This window comes from Dermacentor silvarum, chromosome 5 (genome assembly GCF_013339745.2).
Source record: "Dermacentor silvarum isolate Dsil-2018 chromosome 5, BIME_Dsil_1.4, whole genome shotgun sequence".
Lineage (NCBI taxonomy): Eukaryota > Metazoa > Arthropoda > Arachnida > Ixodida > Ixodidae > Dermacentor > Dermacentor silvarum.
Genome location: NC_051158.1, coordinates 93652503 through 93660060, shown reverse-complemented (window position 1 = coordinate 93660060; position 7558 = coordinate 93652503). Strand labels below are relative to the sequence as shown.

The 7558-nt window shown below is 44.2% G+C and overlaps 1 non-coding gene across 1 annotated transcript; it reads left to right on the top strand.

Annotated features, from left to right (window-relative positions):
- The first annotated feature begins 5215 nt into the window (after positions 1 to 5215).
- Positions 5216 to 5288, top strand: Trnaf-gaa (transfer RNA phenylalanine (anticodon GAA)). The gene has a single exon. It is a non-coding gene; the product is annotated as a tRNA-Phe (tRNA).
- Positions 5289 to 7558: the final 2270 nt, after the last annotated feature.

Below are 7558 nucleotides of genomic sequence, written 5' to 3'. Positions count from 1 at the left end.
CCGCACGCCTAGATAGATATGATGAGCCTGCTGGTGTCTATGGCGATAAGAAATATAGTGTTCTCAAATACCTCGCGCACCCTGTATAGTGTTGTAATACAAAATGACTTGATTCACTGCCGTACCAAGTCTCACTAAACGTAATAACGTCAAAATCAAAATTAAAGACGTCAAAAAGACACTGCAGCTGGTCAGTTTTATTGTTGACCGAGCGACAGTTCATGTGAAGCACTTTTAAACTATTGTCACTTATGAGTGCTTTTAGCGCCCGTGGCGCGACTAGCTTGCGACAATCCATGTTGAGCTTTCGAATTTTTAGGTTATTTTAGCCACATGGGGCTGTGTTGAAGTTTTTATTGCGCGACTACTTTCACTTTTTCTCGCGCAGATTTTAGCCATGCACCGCGGACCCAGACAAATTTCCAGTCTGAATCGCGTTTCTTGTTGATCCATGGCTTGTGCAAGCAGGTGCTTACGACCCGGACGCAAATGGTCATTCATGTATATAGGCGCTTTTGTTGCAAAACCAAGTCCTCACATGAGAATATATATTTTTTCTGGCCTTGTCGAGAACAGCGTTCCACTTTTGTCGGTGAACGAACTGAACTATTGTATGTTCTTTGCCGACGGGTTGCCAGGGAAGGCGACTCTATGGCGTACATCAATATCTGCGGTGGTAATGTCTTCACCGATTGTGTTACCAATCTTTGATATTATCTTAGTCAACGTTTCGTCTGCTTCAATCGGTATTCCCTTTACTTCAACGTTGGCATTACGGGAGTATTATTCGTACTGTATAAAACGCCCTTCATTTGTCATGGCCTGAGCAGCAAGCATGTCACATTGTTTTCTGAGATGTATGCTTTCACCTTTCAGTTGCTTTTTTTCTTCAAGAACTTTCTTTATTTCGGCCTGAAAATCATCATACTTCTTGTCCATGAAAGATAAACTGGATCTGATTTCCTTGAGTTCATTCCGCAGGTCGCGCTCAAATGAATCTTTGAAAGCCTCGAATTCTGCCCTTAATTCTTTCTTCAAATCTTCAAGCACGGAAACTAGCTCTTAGCTTATTTTAGCCATGGCACTTTGAAGCGTGCGCCGATATGCGGCACATGTAATCAGGTACCAAAAAAAAAAAAAAAAGACAGAGCAAATGTAGGTATCACAGTGGTGTTTCCACAGTGGCAGCAGTGGCACGACAGTTCACTAAATACTGTAGTGCAAATCATAAAACCGTAAAGACACCAATCTGCAGTACAAAGTGAAAGGCCACATGAGCAGCTGGCCGTGCTGTTCGCGTCACTGCTGCCATGTGAACCAGGATATATATATATATATATATATATATATATATATATATATATATATATATATATATATATATATATAGCCCCATCTGTTCTACCCCTACAGATGTGCTGGCGGCCAGCTCTCATCACTACGAAATTACTGAGTGAAACAACAAACGGTACCTAAATATCCTCAGTACAACAAATAAACAGCTTAGAACACATAAACCCTTTTTTAAAGCAACTTCTTTTCTGCCTTTATTCTCGATGTTAAGCGAGACTGCTTGGTCGGCTTCTTGCCCAACAATACTACCAATACAAGTTTAAATCATGATCGCTACCTCTATTGCAACTATTGAGACCTATAAAGCATTTTATTTGTCTAATATAAGTCTAATATAATATAAGTTTATATCACTACTTCTATTGCTTCAATTGATACCCATAAAGCAGTTTATTTGCCTTTTAGAACAGTGTATTGCCATGATACAGGACTGGCAGAAAATCTTTATGGTACCTGTACAGTTTGCTATGGGACCTGTACATTCTGCTATGGGAACTGTAGGCTATTGGACCTCAGTATAAAAACACCGCCCAAGCACTCTGTACAGATAGTTAACCAGCGAAGCTGAAACGTGCGACCCCGGTGTTTAGCAGTGGGTTAATCCCGACGCTGTATTAAAGCGTTTCTCAATTATTGGTTACATGTTTGTGTTTCTAGTGGAACGCAAGCGCCAATCGCGGGTGCTTGCGCTAACCACGACGCCTAGCTAACTCGAGATATCGAACGCATGCGACAACGGCGAGCCGAGGAGCCGGCGATGCGGGCAGAGCAGGTGCGACACTGGGAACGACGTCACTAACGGCGATGCCAATGGCGCGCGCGCTTAGGTGTGACGTAGAGAAGACGTAACAGACAGACGTTTAGCGAAAGGTCGAACGGGTTTTCGTTTCGCCTAGCCATATACAGCTTTCGCTGTAATATTTCGTATAAGACCAACAGTGCTTTCTATTGGAATTTTCCCTAGGGATTGGTTGTTACTCGTTGCAGCAGGTACTTGGTTAGTTTTTTACTGCATTATGTAGGCTCGCGGCGCAGCAATGGTTGGTAGGTCTGGGAGCATGCTGAAGCCTCCGCACACTTAATGAGTGCGTCCGATGAGCTGTTTTCTGCGCAAGCAATGTGTTGTAGTGTGCTTTCGACTGGGGCTGGAGCCTCCACGTTCTGTGTACAGTTCTTGTACAGTGCTGTACAGTAACATGGAGTGTTGCACAATATTGTACAGGCAGAATAAGCGCACTTGCACAGGCCGTGTTCAAACTGTATTAGATTAGACTACCCGGCAAGCTTCTGTCAAAGATCGGTCTGAAATCGACTACGTGCTCTTGTGTGTGTGAAAACGCCACGCGATGAGAGGAGTTGCTCGTAATAATCTGCACATGCGCTGTCCACACACCTTGGCCTTGCACATAGTGCGTCATGACGTCACAATTACACCCGCCGTGGTTGCTCAGTGGCTATGGTGTTGGGCTGCTGAGCACGAGGTTGCGGGATCGAATCCCGGCCACAAAACACCCGTGTACTTAGATTTAGGTGCACGCTAAAGAACCCCAGGTGGTCCAAATTTCCGGAGTCCTCCACTACAGCGTACCTCATAATCATATATCGTGGATTTGGCACGTAAAACCTCGTAATTTACAAAGTGGAAACGAAACCGGAACTGGCAGTTGAAAAATATAAAAATATTTTGGGGCGCAGTGAGGCTTGACTCGAAAATATCGTGTCAGTACCCAATAATTCTGAACTCAGGCAGCCAACGTGTACTCAGTACAGGAGGCAATGTCAGTACTCACTCATACTTCCGCTACAGGTGAATTTACAGGAGCTTCATCTGCAATTTCCCCGAACTGTCACTTCTTTAAATATTTTTATATAGACCTGTATTATGCAAACAACTACGCACGTGGGTTCGCACGAGGTGCCAAAGCGAACAGCACTGACCCAACGTTACGTAATAATCGAGATGATCCTGATGATGGTGTCATGGCACTTTTTTACTTTTTGTAGCAAGCGGACGTAAAGGTTACATCCTGGCCACATGCTTTCTTCATCTCGTGGTGCAACTTCACGTATCGGGACCATGCATTCCACGCTGCGAAATGAACAGCGGGTAACAGGGCGACTAATGTTGAATTCCAATGGTAGATCCAGATCAAGTATTTCTGCTCTGTGTGGAGCAAGTCTATTCCAATGGCAGAATGGGAGCGTGAGTTGTGTGTTCCAATGGCAGATTGGGACCAGCCGCCGATTCCGGATCGCTCTGTGGAGCAAAAATATCTGCTCCGCCGAAATCGGCGGATTTCACCGGAAGTCCGCGTGACGTATTTCCTTCACCCGCCTCTGCTTCCTGTCATGGTCGCCTGTTTCCGGTCGCGGGCAGTAGACATGGAAAACATGGACCGCATGGATGCTGCGACGCGCCGTGCGCTTTTGTTCATGCTACTAGATAGTGACAGCTCCGACTCGGACACAAGTTCCAAGTCCAGTGATGATTCTACCGACACCGACAGTGAATGTGACGCTGCTGTGTGTCAACGGGCGTTTGATTTGATGTTTCGCCTGTCTGCAAAGAGGCCTAAAGTGATTGGGTTCGTCGAGGATGTCGTTCGGCGATACTCGGACGACGACGTACCATACAGCCCAAGGTGGTACAAGCGCGCCAACAAGCGCGCCAACACGCGCGATGCTCGCGCGAAATACCAGAAGGAAAACAAACCCAAAGAATCCTGGGACGATGCACATGAATGGATGGATGCTATAAGCATCTCTTTTGAAGCGGTGTGGTGGGCTGCGCCACCAAGTTGTTGTTCTCCTCTCTATTTTACCTCTAGTTCAGCGCCCTCTCAATTCATTTCCGTGTACTAAGTGCCCCCGCGGGAGCGCATGCATTCCATTCGCAGATTTGGTGCGAGCTGGTTGGGAGCGATCCGAGTCGGAGCGACGCGCTCCGTTCGTGATCTGGCCGAGCGCTCGCGATCTGCCATTGGAATTCAACATAAATTACTCCGTGTCCATTGCCAAGCCGCAGATGCATGCTGCCATCTATCGCTTACTGTCATAACGAGCAAGTAGTTGTGCTGGCCTCAAAGATGGCAAAATGCTTACTCTTTTTCCTGTCGTCATGCGTAGCATATCTCGAAGGCTACGTAAACAGCTAACGTTGCATGTTCTTTGCATGGCTCTAGTACTCTCTAGCATGGCCTTTAAGATCTAAAACGTAACGCGACTCCACGCGTTGTTTCTTTTCTGAGGCGACGCCGAGCAGTGCTTGTTTTCTTGAGAGACGCGCAGGTGCCGCCACCAGTCAGTATGTGCATCGTAGATGGGGCTTTCACAGCGCAGAGGATTCATTTGTGGCTTTCATGATGTATGTACAAACCAGTGTACGAACATAAATCGGGGCGTTGGTCGTACTAAGCCTTGAAGAAAAGTAAAGTGAGGCGGTTATGAGCTTTGAAGTCGTTTCGACTTATATCAAGCAACTTAAGCAAGCTCACCAGCTCTTGCGCGGAGTGATCACATTCGCTTTGCTGACAAGACTTACGACGCTCACGTAGTTTTATATGCAGACACTGCTTCAGTATTTCCTTCTCCCACGAATGTTCTATTAAGTTGATAACAGAAGGAATGTGCATAAGTGAAACGTATATCGGCGTGTGGCGATCGCGCGATACGCCAGCGCAGCCGCTACGGAGATGCTGACATTCCACCGTTCGCGATATTTACGAACGCTGATGTATTTTCGCCAACCACCTGTGGCTTGTGGTATTGATAAACACATAAGAAAATGCTAAACAAGTGTAGTCGTGCACACACAATTGCAGTTGTTTGTTTAGTTTGCGATTTAGCGCTATTGCGAACACCGGCCGAAATAGCTCAGTTGGGAGAGCGTTAGACTGAAGATCTAAAGGTCCCTGGTTCGATCCCGGGTTTCGGCAGCCTTTTTTTTTTTTTCCTCATTATTATATTCGTTCGTTTTTTCTTTGCTCGTTTTTTTTTGCGTCCCAGACACGCAACGTACGTCATCCTCAGTAAGCCGGCGGGATGTCAGCATCAGGACTTTCGTACATCCTAGGATGTCTTGCACTAATCAATCCTAAAATGCTCCTGACCAGGTCCATTTGCCCGTTCCGAGTATAGATACTTAGACCATACGAGGTATATAATTGGAGGAACGTTTTAGGGCGATGTCAGGATGTGTTCCAAGCCACTGTGGTTTGACACTGTAATTAGAGGGCAATTAATGATTCACAAATTGGGTTAATATATGCAGGTAGCAGGCATTGACACTGGTGACATCAGTGTCAAATCGCGGGCTCCGCTTTGATTTTTGTGTACTTTCATGTGCTTTGAAATCTCAGAAATTTTGGCGTTTTGGTTTCTTGCCACCATCAAAAAGTCAAAAAGCCGTTCGGTATCAAACGCACTACCTCAGGTACAACACCTGCTACACGTAGGATACAATACATGTACAATAGCATAGATTTCGAGATCGGCTTTTGTTACTCCAAGGGAGCGAAGGTGGGCATTGAACACAATAATAATAATAATAATAATAATAATAATAATAATAATAATAATAATAATAATAATAATAATAATAATAATAATAATAATAATAATAATGTTTATTGCCGCCCATAAAATGCAGAACAATACAAACAGGCTGGTCTAGTTTTGAGCAAACAAGATACAAGTGATGTTGCCACGATAAGTTACTATCAAAAATATTCCAATATATTTAACACTCCACGTATGCAATAGGCGCACATTTACAATAAACACAGTTCGACTTTGTAAGTAGAGATGCAAGTTAATTACAGTAGTCTTGAGTGGAGAGCAAAAACAAACAAGTTGTTTTTTGGGCATTGGTAACCATTCCTTTGTTAGTGAACCAAAGCACGTACACATAATTTTGCAACATTTCAGTGGGCATTTTGTAAGAAAGAAAACAGTGTCGTCCGTATACTGGAACACAGAACATTTGGAAATTGCCAATGGAAAGTCCTTAACGAAGATGTTAAGCAACAATGGCTATAAAATTAACCCCTGAGGAACACCAGCATTCAGCGACAACTTAGAACTGAAAACGACCTTATCATCAGTAGCGACCACGTGAAATCAGTTGCTCAAGCAATTTTCGAAAATGTTGTAAAAGGGCCCAGGAAATCCCCAAAATAAATACAGTATATTTAACAAGATTTGGTGGTTCAGGGTGTCAAACGCTTTCGCTACATCTAAAAAGAGAGCGCACGTGAAAAGATTCTGATCGAATGCCGAGAACAGTTCATCTGAAAATTCCTCAAGCAGTGCAACAGTACCACCACGCCCAGAAACAAAGCCAAACTGGCGATCAGTCAGGATAGAAAATTTGATAAGAAAAGAAGCCATAGTGTGGAAAAGAAAATTTTCTAATACCTGAGCAGTAACGGGTAAGATAGAAATTGGCCGATAGCTTTCAATCTTATCTTTCTTCCCTGCTTTGTGCATTAGGAAAACAACTGCAGTTTTTAGGCATTCCGGAATTTCGTCACCTTCCAAAAACCCATTCATTATATGAAAGATAATATCTTACAGAACATTGAAATGCCTTCGGATGATGTGTAATGATATTCCATCATATGCAGTTGGTTTGTTAGGACGGAAACTGAAACGAGTTCCTTCCAGATTACACCTCGAAGTTCTCGGTTAACGACCGATTGTTTATGGATAGAGAAACAGCGCTTAGAGGCGCTTTCACTATACGGGCCTGTTGAAAGCATGAGCCACTGCTGTGGGAGGTTGCTGAAAGAATCGAAAACAGACCGTTTACTGGAACTCACCCCTCTGAGATGCTTTATCAAAGATCATGTTATGCTTAGATTATTCGAAGACCACTGGAGTTTATGATCAAAGTACCGGCGCGGCGGCGTTTGGCGCCACGCAGGAGAGCAACAGCTCTATTTCTTGCCGACTTGTATTCTAATCGCAGTGCTTGGTTTCTCATATTTTTTTTCAGCGTTTCCACAAGGTTTCTCGATACAAAATCGCACCAAAAATTTCCGTATTCATGCAGCAGTGCCCCTTTCTTATCGGTTTAGCTACCAACTGTGTGCAACATAATTCAGCATTTCCCACTTGCGTACTAAACCTCTCATACACCTTGCCCGACGAATCTTCTTTGGTTAAAGATGCCCAGTCAAACGAAACGATAAGATTATCAAGCTTG